Source organism: Lepisosteus platostomus, chromosome 5, assembly GCF_059453375.1.
Source record: "Lepisosteus platostomus isolate fLepPlt1 chromosome 5, fLepPlt1.hap1, whole genome shotgun sequence".
In the NCBI taxonomy this organism is placed as follows: Eukaryota; Metazoa; Chordata; class Actinopteri; order Semionotiformes; family Lepisosteidae; genus Lepisosteus; species Lepisosteus platostomus.
The window spans coordinates 54,146,351-54,161,223 of record NC_142615.1 but is presented as its reverse complement, the minus strand read 5'-3'; the positions used below and the strand labels follow the sequence as shown (position 1 = coordinate 54,161,223).

The window sequence follows — 14,873 nt, the reverse complement described above, 5'->3', positions numbered from 1 at the left end:
TTCAACTGAGCTCCTCTTAACACTATAGCCTGAAGAATTGCCAAAGCACAATGTATCACTTTAGGTGACACTTAGGGAAGAGGAACACAACACTCAAAACCACAAACCACTTATTTTCAACAGCAAAAATATGCTTGAAAATATTTGACAAAAAAAAAGAAACCTTACACGCATGGAAACCAATATTTATCTGCTAGGGTAGAATGCAGCAGAGAACAGTAGGGCAGAAGGTTAGTGTAACTCTATAGTGCATCACAGAGGCCGGTCTCTTCCCCTCATTATGCAGGCTGACTTGTTCACAGTTAACTGTCCTCCAGCGATAGTCAGCTGCAATCACTGACATCAGACATGATGTTAATACTCTGACAGCACTTTGGCTGATTTGGTTAATGCGTTTTCCTATTAAACAGGAGATCTTGAGTTCAAATCCCAGTGGTGCCTTTCTTCCTGTCTTGTCTTATAGAATGTATCACTATGGATGATCATGTGCGGCTTGATTTTGTTAAATGCAAGTTTTCATTTTCTTTTTAGAACAACTTGCTTTTCATGAAATTCATACAGCTTGCGAAAGATGAAACACAGATCTTGCTTATCAGTGCAAAACAAATATCACAGGCCGGCAAGAATAAAGTCTTTTTTTTTACAAAAAGCTTGCAAATGGAGAAAAGGGATGCACGTGAGTCTCTGGGAGCTGTTAATTGGAAGGTTAGTGGTTCGAGCCCATTTCTCATTATTCTACTTAATTGGATTTCTTAGTAAAACCTTAACCCACTTGATATTTGCATGAAATGCAGTTTTTTTGTGTGATGAACTACAACAAGTAAACAAGTGAGTACATTAGTCATTATCACTGGGAATGACCAGTCATGGCCAACATTCAAGGGAATCGCATTCAGTCACGGACTTTGACCTTCAAATGGTTGGAGGGAGAATTCATTTATACTCTCGTTGCACCCTTAGTTAAAATATTTAAAATTACAACACAGATTTGTTGGAGAACTTGAAAAGCAAAAAAGACAGTTGGACAGCATGATTATGTTAGGACTGTACATTTGTATTTCAATACTTTTGTATATTTATCTTAATTTTAATATACATGTAACCATAAATGCTGTTCTATATATATATAAAGATTGTTGTATTTTATAATATTTTAGCAGAGGGCACAAGGGGGTCTATTATACCTTGCGAAACATCCAAGACAACTATAATAGAGGCTCATATTTTAATAAAATTTGCTTTAAAAGAAAACCAAAATTTGTATGAAATCATCCCTCAATATCGACGTTCAGTTGAAGGATTTGAAGAAGCAACAGCGATAGGTGAGTACATTGATTTTGGACCCATGTTTGCATCTGAATAATCTTTCCTCCTGGAAAGAATTAAAAACAGGTCTGTTTTGAGTCTCATGATGATTCTCTTCTGGATCTGAAAAAAAAAACAGTGCAAATTTGTTTCCGATGTATTTTTCAATTTTATCAGATTTTTTCAGGTGAATGCAGTCGATACGTTCAAGTTTTTATATGATGACAGGACCTACACTTAGGGCTCAGTACTGATAACACTGCTGATATTGATGGAGTAGAAATAAGTGATGTATTGGCAGCTTTATCTGAGGCGAGAAGTCCTAGAACACCTACAAAAATGTTAGGATTCAGAGGAAGAAATATTTTTCTACCTCACCCAATCCTGCTGCATTAACGAGGCTGAAGTTGGCTGCTTATTCGCCAGCTTCTTATTCGCGTTTTTCGTTCCACCTTAAGTGCTGCTGTGATGTTATGCCGCCTTTCGCCTGTAGATGGCTCTCTATAGTCATTTTTAAAAATACTAATCCGAGTTGATTACTGCACATATCCTCAGTAAAGGGGAATATGTAAGTAATGATTATCCAAATTGCATTTTTGTATGAAACACATTTCAGAAAATCGAAAACCAATTTTCAAAACTCACAATAACACAAACTGGCATGTTAGACAACAAGTAAATAAGACAAAGGCAAAACGTGAATTCTCAAAGTCTCAAAATCTTGCATTTTGCAAGAAATGTTATTATAGCAGTTACAATGGGACATTTAGAACATGACATATGAGAATATATGGTTAACGGAGGATGAGCAAAGAGTGATGGCACTTTCTGCTTATTGCTATGACCCTCCCTCCTGATTATAAAATCGTCTCACAATTCTGCCACTGAGGTGTGAGACACAATGTAACAGACTCTCAAAATCCTGAACTTCAGGAAATGTTGCTGTACCATTTTTAAAATATGACCCTCTGAATGTGGCATGAGAGAATTTATAGGGAAAAGCTAATTGCTCTTTTTGTTGTATTGCGATGGCCCCTGTTTAGAAAAAAACATCTCAGAATTCTGACACAAAGGTGTGAGACAGAATGTAACAAATTATGAAAATCATGAAGCATAAGAAAATTTACTGTACCATTTTTTTAATATGACCCTCTGAACATGGCATGTGAGGATTTATAGTCAACAAAATAGCACCCCTTCTGCTGAATTACTTTTTCCCTCCTTCCTCGTTACCAAAACATCTTAGTATTCTGACACTAAGGTAAGAGAGACAAAATCACTCATCACGAACATTTTTAATTTACAAAACTTCACTGTTGCATTTCTGCATTGTGACATTCTGAACATGGCATGTTAAAGTATATAGAAAACCTAGATCAGAACAGGTTAAATGTAATTCATAGTGATTTATATTTTTTTAATTCTTTCTAAATGAAAAAATATGTTTTTCAGTGATTATGACACTTCAGTATTACATAAAATATGCTTCAATGCCAAAATAAATAATAATGGAAAAAATACCCACAGTGGACATTCATAGTTGTGATTATAGGAATGTTATATATCAGGTGGGTAGCTGTGTCAGCATGCGTAGGCTGCATAGGAAAAAGTAAAGGATTATTCCATGCTGAAAACAGAAGAAAGGAAACATAATGTGTTGGCCGTGGAGCCTTCTTCAGGTGTGAGAAAGACAGGGCTGTAAGCAAAGATAATTTCCTTTATCTTTGCTTACTGCAGTTTAAAGACTTTAGGAAGTTTTACGGCTAACAGCTCCACATCAACTTCCTTTTATAACTAACCTCATCAGATCCCTCAACTCCCAACTCTTCCAATTTCTCACTTCAGAGAAGGATAAAAAACTCAATCATCCTCTACAGAGAAAAACCATCAACACCCCTACCACCTCCACTAATCCTAACCTAATCCTTGTTTTTACTATACCCTCTGACCTTTCCCTTTCACCCCTTTACATCCTCGGCTAACTTATTTTAAAATTACAATAGACTGTATAGTATGTATGTTTAAAATTAAGGTAAATATGTCAAAATATCAAAATCCAACTGCACAGTGCTATTGTAACAATGCTTGTCAAGTTATCAAACAAACCTGCATTGTATTTTTAAAATATTTCAGCAGAGGATTCAACTGGAGTATAAATGAAGATTCGACGATAATTTTTTCTGGGGAGTTGCAATGTTGGGCATTATTGGACATTTCCCGGTGACCCTGACACGTGTTAAACACTCGCATTTCCTGCATATATTAAAATGGTTATGGTTTCGCTGAGAAATGCAATTGACTTAAGACAACGTTTATACTGCAGAAGAATCCCATCCCTGGGTGGACTCGAACCACCAACCTTTCAGTTAAAAGCCAAATGCGCTAACCGATTGCGCCAAGTTTTGGGTTAAACAAAACTCTCTTACCGTTTGTTTTGCCAGACGGTAATATTTCTTCTGCACTGATAACCAAGAATTGAATTTCATTTTTCGCAAGCTGTGTGAATTTAATCAAAAACAAGTTTTCCAGAAAGGAAATGAATACATGCATTTAACGAAATCAAGCCCTTTGTGATTGCCCGTAATGATATGTTCTGCACTACAAGATATGAAGAAAGACACGGCTGGGATTTGAATCCCGGTTCTTTTGTTTAATAGAGAAGCGCTTTAACCAACTAGGCTACGGTGACAGGACAACTATCCCCTTTTACAGCCGCTTGGACACACCGCTCTGAGACATCTGCGTTCAGTAAGCGCTGAACCTGCGCTCAGAGCAACTTGCCTCTTTTACATAGCAGCCCCGACACTGAGAAACGAAGAGAACTGGCTTTTATCTGGCATTCTCATGTCCAATGCGTTTGATATCTCCCAAGGGCGACAGAGTTCTTTTGCGACACTTCTTTTTTATTTCTGTAGCTTTGATAAAAAAACGAGAAATCGTGCAAGGGAAAAATGTCTTTTTTTTCATAGAGAAAACGTGCACCAGGAAATGTTGTGTTGAGAAGAAATGATTTAACATGATACGTGACCTAATTTATCGGAGCAATTGCTCAACCAGCAAGGTCTGGAGAGGTTGGAGAGTCTGGTGGATGTGATAATTATACGGTGTTGTGAAAGAAAACAGTCTTTCTTTGAATTCTCAGTCAATCGGAATTTCAGTGCAAAACATAAACCCCTTGTCTGATTTAAAGAGATTATATTTTAAAACTCATAAAAAATCAGAAAACACATGTTTCTCACTTTGAAATTTTAGACGGACCGGTGCATTACTAGTAGCGACGCTGAGCACACTATGGGGAAATTCAGGGTATGTGAAATCCCAGCGGTTTAATAAACAACGCGTCTGATTTCGGATCATAAGATTGTAGGTTCGACTTCTACCTGGCTCGTGTAAATTTTATTCAAGCTCCTCAGTAATAGATGTATATTATGTAATGAACCGCACCTGAAAGCAAACGTTGGGTCTGTTTCCTTTGTTTTCCAGCATGAAATAGCAAATCGTTACAAAAAGCACCTGCTAATGTCCAATAACGGTTTTTTTTTATTAAATTACATTTTCAGGCTTCAGGCACTTTTTAATAAAACAAAAGTGTCCGGAAACTCATTAACTTTCAGGTTTGCTTGAACCTGTATTAAAAAAAGTTATCTGAAACTTCCGGGATTCCATTATCTGATGTAGCTGTCTCTAAAGTTGGACGTGATGTTAAGCAGATGTGAACTGTGCCTTTTCTCTTAAAAAAAACAAGTTCTTTTTTCCCTCTTCACTCCAATGCTGGAGACTGTAAGCCTCTGTGAGCTCTACACTGCGTGTCCTGTACTGCTCTATTTTGTTTAGATTATCTATGTGGTGTACAGATAGAACTCAACTGTATGGTGTGAATTCCGTGTTCAGGACCAGCAGAACCTGAAAAAGTAACAGCTGATCTCGACGTGATTTGAACACGCAGCCTTCTGATCTGGAGTCAGACGCGCTACCGTTGCGCCACGAAGTCACGGCTGTTCGTGCCTTTGAATTCCCCAAAGGAGACAAATCAGCTTCACAAAAAAAAATCTCATGTGAAGTGCGCAGCTCTTCCGAAGAGAGTCTCTTCTTACCACATTTTATTCTTCCTGCGCAGCTCTTGTGCAGGTGTTGTTCTCAATTACAGATCCAGGAACACTGATTGTTTTTTCTATTTTTTTAAATTAAGTACCCCATGGTGCAACGGTAGCACGTCTGACTCTAAATCCCCAAGTTCATTTTCAAAGTATATCGGAGTCAACTGATACTGATCAGGTTCTGCTGCTACTGAACCCGCAGTCTTCACCTTAAAGTTCAATTCCCCAAGCCTTTTGACCTTATATGTCCATCCCTTCTCGTCAAAACTCGTATTTTCACAGGGTACCCTTCAGAAATCGCAGTATAGAATGAAAAAACTCCAGTAGATCTCGGCCGCTGTTGGTGATTTTCCTTTTAAAATAAATGAATCTCTGGAAATTTTACGGAGTGTATCACTTTCACTGAGACCTAGAAGTGTTAAGCTGTACATGCGTCTTTGTGGCTCAGTTGTTAACCAAAAGGGTGGTGGTTTGAGCCCTTCCAGGGACGCTACGAGCCTTTTAACGTACACACCCTCCTCACTTCATTTCTCCACGACCGGTCTTGTACCGCTAACAAATACAGAGCCCATAGGAGGCAGTAAGCTCGTACTAGACCTCGTGAAACCCGACTGCTGCTAGTTGAATTTGTAATTTAATTTATTTCAACTTTTCTTTTCTGTCACTGACTTTTAGCAGGAAAGTCCACATCATACGTTTTGTGTGCAATTTATAAATGTGGTTCTATATTTTCCTTTTTCGCGTAGGCGCTAGCATTGCAGATTTGAATGCGAAAGTACAAAAAATACTCATGCTCCACTTTCTTGTGATAACGGTAAGTTTTCGGTCTCTTTGCTTAATCCTTTTCGCTCAAACACTACAACTATCAAATAGGCAAACGTATCAAACTGTTGGCTAATTTATCACAGCCAGTCTGTTTTGCTCCACGATGCGCTGTAGCGAACGTGGGGTTCGTGAGGCAATAACCAAGAGAAAGTTCTTGGGCAGCACACACACAACAACTTATTTACGGAGCTCCTGTAGCCTTTTTTTCAGTGAGCCAGCACTCAGGGAAGATACTTTTACAACCCGTTCGACAAGGGTTAAACACACAAGGGCAGTAAAATGTATGACATCACATGCACAGATCTGAATGAATGTTTAGGCTGTTGGAAAAAAAAAGTAAATACTCAAATAGCCCATTTGTTTTTTGCCATTGTTACAAACCGGGGTAAAGTTAGCTCGAAGTTCGAAAACGATTTTGGCACGCCTGTAGCGCTTTCACGAAACCTCTTAGAGTTGCGAGAATGCTTGTTTTGTGTATAAAATACATTGTGGATGCTTTCTCAGCCTTTACTTTTTCGATTTTATGACATTTTTTTGACCATGCACGAATATTCTTTTGTCCATATCTTCGCAATGGAAGCACAGAACGCCGTCAAACCAAATGCATTTTAAAGACCACGACTTGTGGATATTTCCACAGCCTTTACATCAAACTATCAGTGAGCTAATTATCTTTTTTTAAACCTCCGGTTTTTCATCGATGCGTAATTACGCACGAACTGGAACCCGGGGGACCGCTGTGTGCACACGTTCACAACGCGAGAAATACTGTTCAATACGGCTTCATGCGAAAAACCCGTATATGACCATAGGAAGCAGAACAGCGCAGTCTCCCATTACCCAGACTGTAAGCACGGGAATAAAGCTTTGTTTGATTTCTGAAACCCTTCCTTTACGCCCTGTTTTCATTCAGGTAAGGGTCAACTATATTCACAATACTACTGACAGCAGGAAGATTAAAATATTCTTTTCTCAGCAGCTTATTAAAAACAGCTCCCATGATGTTCAAACCGATTTTTTACACAGAACACTGACACAGCTTTGCATTCTGAATCTCTTTTTCTCATGCTTTTATTTAATATGGCACAATGCACTGGGATAGGGGTATTCTGTTCACAAACCAATAGCATTTAAACCACAGCACCCACAATGCAGCAAGTGTTTTGCACACTAAGCAGGTCCTCTGACTTTTCCCAGCTTTGTTTTGGGTTGTGGAACCTTTCTTTATATTTTTTAGGATTTTCTGAAGATAACACTACAGGTAATACACTGGGATAGGTGGGTCATCTTCATGGCTCAATAGCATTTCAAATACAGCACCCACACTGTTGAAACCAAGTGTTTTACACACCAGACAGGCCCCCTAACTTTATATAACCTTGCTGTGGCTGTGGCCCCTTTCTTTAATTTTTAATGATTTTTTGAAGATAACACTACAGGTAATACACTGGGACAGGTGGGTCGTCTTCATGGCTCAATAGCATTTCAAATACAGCACCCACTCTGCTGAAACCAAGTGTTTTACACACCAGACAGGCCCCAGAACCTCGTACAACCTTGCTGTGGCTGTGGCTCCTTTCTTTATTTTGTAATGAGTTTCTGAAGATAACACTACAGGTAATACACTGGGACAGGTGGGTCATCTTCATGGCTCAATAGCATTTCAAATACAGCACCCACACTGCTGAAGCTAAGTGTTTTACACACCAGACAGGCCCCAGAACCTCGTACAACCTTGCTGTGGCTGTGGCTCCTTTCTTTATTTTGTAATGAGTTTCTGAAGATAACACTACAGGTAACACAGTGCGATAGGTGGGTAGTCTTCATGGCTCAATAGCATTTCAAATACAACAACCACACTGCTGAAACCAAGTGTTTTACACACCACACAGGTCCCCTAACCTTATACAACCTTTCTGTGGTTGTGGCCCCTTTATTTATTTTTTTAATAAGAATTTTAGTTTTTCAATATGGCACCATTAGACAGGCGGTACATGGGGATTGGGGGGTGCTATTCATGAGTCAATAGCTCTTCAAGCACAACAGCCACAGTGCTGCAACCAGGTGTTTTACACCAGACATTTCCCCTAACCTTATACAACCTCGCTTTGAGTTGTGGAACATTTCTTTATTTTTTAATGTTTTTTTTGACTGTAATCAAGTGTTGTGCTCACTAGGCAGGCCTCCTGACCTTTCACAGTCATGCTTTGTTGTGTGCAACTTTAATTATCTTTTTAGGATTTTTTGAACATGGCAACTTCCACCGAGACGGGTGGGGGGTGTGGGGGAGCTCTTCAATAGTTTTTTCATCTATACACACAAACGGATGTAACCAAGACACTCAGAACCTGTCACGCAGGGGCTGACTGCTGAGGATAGGGATCCAATGCGGTGCCCTTGGTAGGGTTGGCGCGAGACGCAGGCGTAGTCGGAGTAAACAGGCAGGGGCCCGAGTCCGGGAAGGCGTAGAAGTTGCGTCGGTAGGCAGAGGCGTAAATGAAGAGACAGGCTGGGGTCAGGATCCGAGAAAGCGTAAAACAGGCGAAGGTACAAAATCGAGTGGCTAAAGCAGTTGTCGGAAAAGTGGGGTCGAGGTCCAGGGGAGAAGTCATAGTAAGGCAAAAGCGTAGTTAGTAGGTAAGCTCCGGGAGAGAATCTCAATCGTGAGCAATGACCGGGGGACAGATGAGGGTTTAAGTAGAGGACTGATTGACATGTGCACGTTTGGTATGGGGAGAGCTCGAGGGAATGCGGGAGCGCTTGCCTGCGTGAGGGAGATTCATGACAGAACCAACAGAATCAACCTGAACTCATAGAAATACAAGAATGCCCCCGAGACACCTGAATCCCCCTCCTGGACCACTCTGGTATCAACACCCCCAAACCCATCCATACCAGCTAACAAGATTCAGAATCGGTGCAACCCTCCAACCTGGACCAAGAGCAGGATGGGACAAGAACCTGCACCACACTACGTACACAGGTTTGTATTTTTGGCTGAAGATGAAAATGTCTAACATAGATTGTTTTGGTTCTAGCAAACAATAAAAATAGTTGTTAAAATCCAAACACACATAATGAGATCACTCTCTGTCAGTATGTGTAACATTCTGGGTCTGGGCTCCTCTGTATTTGGGCTAAAGAGAGTTCAACAACATTTATTAAATGCACTGACATCATAATCTGACAAGATCCATTGTTTAGGGGAGACTTGACCACCCACTGTCCCCCTGGTATCGTGAAGCTCATTGTCCTTTAGCTTTCCAAAACCAGAATCACTTGGGACTCCGGGGGGATCGGTGTATGCAAAATATGAATTCCTTATGCAAGAAATTGTATATGGTCAATATAGCGATCATATCTTATCAGCAGATGGTAATCTCCAAGGAACAAGTAATAGGTTTATTCCACGCTGAAAAATGATCAAATGATTGATGAACCCAAGGGATTTGAAAGAAATGTTAAACAACTCAAAGCGAGGTTGTATAAGGTTAGGGGAGCTGTCTGGTGTGTAAAACACCTGGTTGCAGCACTGTGGCTGTTGTGCTTGAAGAGCTATTGACTCGTGAAGAGCACAATGTACTATCCCCATGTACCGCCTGTCTAATGGTGCCATATTGAAAAACTCATAAAAAAAATAAAGAAAGGGGCCACAACCACAGCAAGGTTGTATAAGGTTCTGGGGGCTGTCTGGTGTGTAAAACACCTGGTTTCAGCAGTGTGGCTGTTGTATTTGAAATGCTATTGAGCCATGAAGACGACCCACCCGTCCCAGTGTATTACCTGTAGTGTTATCTTCAGAAACTCATAAAAAATTAAAGAAAGGGGCCACAGCCACAGCAAGGTTATATAAAGTTAGGGGGCCTGTCTGGTGTGTAAAACACTTGGTTTCAGCAGAGTGGGTGCTGTATTTGAAATGCTATTGAGCCATGAAGACGACCCACCCGTCCCAGTGTATTACCTGTAGTGTTATCTTCAGAAAATCATAAAAAATTAAAGAAAGGGGCCACAGCCACAGTAAGGTTGTACGAGGTCCGGGGGCCTGTCTGGTGTGTAAAACACTTGGTTTCAGCAGAGTGGGTGCTGTATTTGAAATGCTATTGAGCCATGAAGACGACCCACCCGTCCCAGTGTATTACCTGTAGTGTTATCTTCAGAAAATCATAAAAAAATAAAAGTTCCATAACCCAAAACAAAGCTGGGAATAGTCAGATGACCTGCTTAGTGTGCAAAACACTTACCTGCAGCATTGTGGGTGCTGTGGTTTAAATGCTATTGGTTTGTGAACCAGCGCATTGTGCCATATTAAATAAAAGCATGAGAAAAAGAATGCAATTCAGAATGCAAAGCTGTGTCAGTGCTCTGTGTAAAAAATCGGTTTGAACATCATGGGAGCTGTTTTTAATAAGCCGCTGAGTAAAGAATATTTTAATCTTCCTGCTGTCAGTAGTATTGTGAATATAGTTGACCCTTACCTGAATGAAAACAGGGCGTAAAGGAAGGGTTTCAGAAATCAAACAAAGCTTTATTCCCGTGCTTACAGTCTGGGTAATTGGAGACTGCGCTGTTCTGCTTCCTATGGTCATATACGGGTTTTTCGCACGAAGCCGTATTGAACAGTATTTCTCGCGTTGTGAACGTGTGCACAAAGCGGTCCCCCGGGTTCCAGTTCGTGCGTAATTACGCATCGATGAAAAACCGGAGGTTTAAAAAAAGATAATTAGCTCACCGATAGATTGATGTAAAGGCTGTGGAAATATCCACAAGTCGTGGTCTTTAAAATGCTTTTGGTTTGAAGGCGTTCTGTGCTTCCATTGCGGAGATATGGACAAAAGCATATTCGTGCTTGGTCAAAAAAATGTCATAAAAACGAAAAAGTAAAGGCTGAGAAAGCATCCACAATGTATTTTATACACAAAGCAAGTGTTTTTGTAACTCTAAGAGATTTCGTGAAAGCGCTACAGGCGTGCCAAAATCATTTTCGAACTTCAAGCTAACTTTACCCCGGTTTCTTACCAACGATCGACTGGCAAGCACTCCGCGAACGATTGGTTGGGCACCCCTGTGTTAATGCATTAAGCTTTGTTAACATTCAAATGATTTTGACTAATTTCACGTCATGTTCAGGAAAGCAAGAAAAGTTCTTCTGCATTTTCTGCAGTTTGACACGTAGAGCAACATGAGCTTGGAAAGCCGTATTCCTTCTTTTCACAGAAACGGCGAAAACGACAGGTGTTTAAACAGAGGGTGTCCCAATGTCTGGGACAACGCATTGTGATTTTGTATAAACGCAAATGGTTTCTGATTTAAGCGCAAATGTTCCTCATTTAAACGCAATGCTACCTCATTTAAAAGCCAACAACATTACTTTTTCTCCCTGGCGCTAATAAGCTACCACACATGGAGAAAAGAAAAGAAAATTCATATGTGCATAGGAAGGCAGAATAAAATCCAGAACTGTATTGGTGATATCGATAAACAGGGCTCATGTTCTCAATAAAACGTATTTGTATAAAACATTAAAATTCGTAAATATATATTTTTTAATTATGCAAAGTGTCTGTTAAACCATTCATGAAGGATTTTTTAGACAAAAAAACACTATTATATGAGAAAATATATTTACTATATGTGCATTTAATTTCTTTGTTTTAACAATTTAGATTCCAAGGTCAATAAAAATTGTTGCCCTGCTTTTTTGTCATAAATACACAAGCTTGTTATGTCTTGTGTCAGAAATAAACTGCATGAAATTCGCTAAAGCAACAAAAAGTAAGCCACAAAGAAGACAAACATTTGCGTTTATAATGCAATGTCATCTCGAGCCTTTAAAATGACTTTAAACGCAATTTGTTTTTCTCTGTGGCTCTAAGGCTTTGTCATTTAGGTGTGCTGTTTTTTACGTATTGTAAAAAAGTCGCTAAATCATACGAAACATAAAAACTCCTATTGTAAACAATTGACCATTCATATTCCTGAATTTTAAACCTATAGAGTATTTATACTTTGTCTTAGTATTTGTGAATAATACAGAGCTCCTTTTCAAAAGCTGTCAGTACGGTTTAGTGCTTAGGTCTCCTGGTTTTCACCCAGGCGGTCCGGGTTCGACGCTTAGTATAGGAGCGCATCTGTGTTGCCTTCTGGATCTCAAATGAGCAGCTCAGTACAGATAAAAGCCCCGAAGAGCAGCATGCGGAGTGTAAAAAAAAGTATAATAACGATCGTCTTAGTGTGTTAAGAGAGATACATTGCGCGTGGTGGGGAGGTGTGACTGGCAAAGAGTGTTGACCTTCGAAAAAAGGACTCTCGGGAAAATATTTCCACATCCTGAAGAGAAGATTGTCCCCATTTCTCTAGTCGGAACTCCTCTAATGCTAGAGAGCTGTAGAATGTGGAGTCTCCTATCCTGCTCTGGGGGTAGGGTGTACTGTCGTTGCCGTAGCGCGGTGGTTATCACGTTCACCTCACACGCGAAACGTCCCTGTTTTCGCTCTTTCAAACTGCTTGTGGAGTTATTGCACGGACCCATGTTGTCCTCGTGAATAATTATTAAACTAAACAGCCAGCAGCAGTGATATCACTCCTCTTCTTCATTAATTTCCTTAGTGAACGGCCATGTCTGTGTCCGAGCGCCTGGTGCGAATAGTGAGATAAGCCATTGTTTTCCGATATTTTCCAGTGCGGTTATTTATCATTGTTTTAATTAATTGCTTACACTTATATTATAGTGCTTTTCTGGACACTCCCCTCCACCACCACTGTGCAGCATCCATAGTGCCATAGTGCACCAGAAAGCAGAGCAATATAGCCAATTGATAGAGGGGGATTATTAGGAGGCCATAATTGGTAAAGGCCAATGGGAAATTTACACCCCTACTCTTTTCAGGAAGCACACTGGGATTTTTACTGACTGCAGAGAGTCAGGATCTCACTTTTATATCTCATCCGAAGGACAGCACCTGTTTACAGTACAGTGTCCCCGTCACTATACTGGGGCATTAGGACCCACATGGGCCACAAGGTGAGCACACCCCCTGCTGGCCCCACTAACACCTCTTACAATAGTTTTTCCCAGGAGGTCTCCCATCCAGGTACTGACCAGGCTCACACTTGCTTAGCTTCCATGGTTTGCCAGTTGTGAGTTGCAGGGTGATACGGCTGCTGGCTGGATTTCATATTGAACGTGTTACCTGTAAAGTCAAAGTGACACTTTTACACATGAATTTTTGTATGAAAGCAAAGGTTTCACAATATTTATTTTATTAGAATACTAGTAAATCCTCTTATTCGCCATGCAATTTCTTGGCCTTCTGACAGGCATGTGTTTTTTAAAGAAACTCTACTGTATAAAAAATAGAGAGGAGCTAAGATACCAATAATGGTTGCAATAATGAGCAGTGTTTTGATCATGCAGTTTCAGACTATAATGTGGCATGATATTCACTGCGTTTATCTGTGTCCTAGTGTCCAATGAAAATACATTTAAAGCAGAGTCCTTGATTCATTTACTCAAGCAAGGAAAGAAATTTGCTTCTTGATAATCTTTAACTGGACCAAATATATGCATTCCCATTTAGTGCTAGGTACCATTAAGGTAATTAGAGACCTTCTGTAAGATAATGACATACACTGCACCTAACATCGGGCTTGAACCTACGACCCTCAGATTAAGAGTCTCATGCTTTACTGACTAAGCAAGTCGGGCACAGATGCCAAATAGACCTGCTGTCATCAATTTGAAGAGGTAGCTGGCTTATAATTATGTGGTGACCAGGAGTCCAGTGCCTATCACGGTGTGGTGTGTTGATTATTCAATGCAGAGCAAATGTCAGTAGCCATTGAAATTAATGGTTGAAATCAAAAGCACTTTATTCTTTCACACAGTAACAGATACACATATAACATAGGACGATTTTCATACCGGGGTAAAGTTAGCTTCAAGTTCGAAAATGATTTTGGCGCGCCTGTAGCATTTTCACGAAACCTCCTTCACGAAACCCAAAGTAAGGCTTGGAAAGGTCAGAATACCTGCTTAGTGTGTAAAACACTTACTTGCAGCAGTGCCACATTCAATAAAACCACAAGAAAAAGAGATACAAGTGTATCAGTTTCAGGAAAAGGTAATGCACAATGGCTCTATTGGATGCAAGTGAAACCTTTTCTGAATGGAAATCAAGACAAAGATAATACTAAACAATGAATACTAATCATTTTTCTTTTATTTCTATTAACAGGACAGGAAATGGTGTTCCAATATACCAGGATCCAGGATATAACATACTTAGATTTTACAGATTACCATGGGACAGACCTCGAAGAGTTAGTACATTAACAATGGCCAATATATACACTTATTAGGGAGGGCAGATGGTGAGTGGAGAAGGTCTGTTCACCAGGTAAAAATATGATTCAAGTGAAGCTGGAAAAACCAGGAATGCCGTACAAGTTAAATCCAGTTTGAATCCAAGTAAAGCACGACAATGTATAACATGGTGGGAATATAGACCATATCCGAAAAGATTATCATCCAATTTATCCAAACTCAGAATACACAATGAAACTTATGACAGTTGGCTAATAACCGCTCTTTATAGAAATGAAACTGGACTCATTATGTGCATCACAACATATACTAGGAGCATCCCA

The 14,873-nt window shown here is 39.9% G+C and overlaps 1 non-coding gene across 1 annotated transcript; it reads right to left on the bottom strand.

Annotated features, from left to right (window-relative positions):
* Nucleotides 1–5,224: 5,224 nt before the first annotated feature.
* On the bottom strand, nucleotides 5,225–5,296 carry trnaw-cca (transfer RNA tryptophan (anticodon CCA)). The gene has a single exon. It is a non-coding gene; the product is annotated as a tRNA-Trp (tRNA).
* Between the last annotated feature and the right edge of the window lie 9,577 nt (nucleotides 5,297–14,873).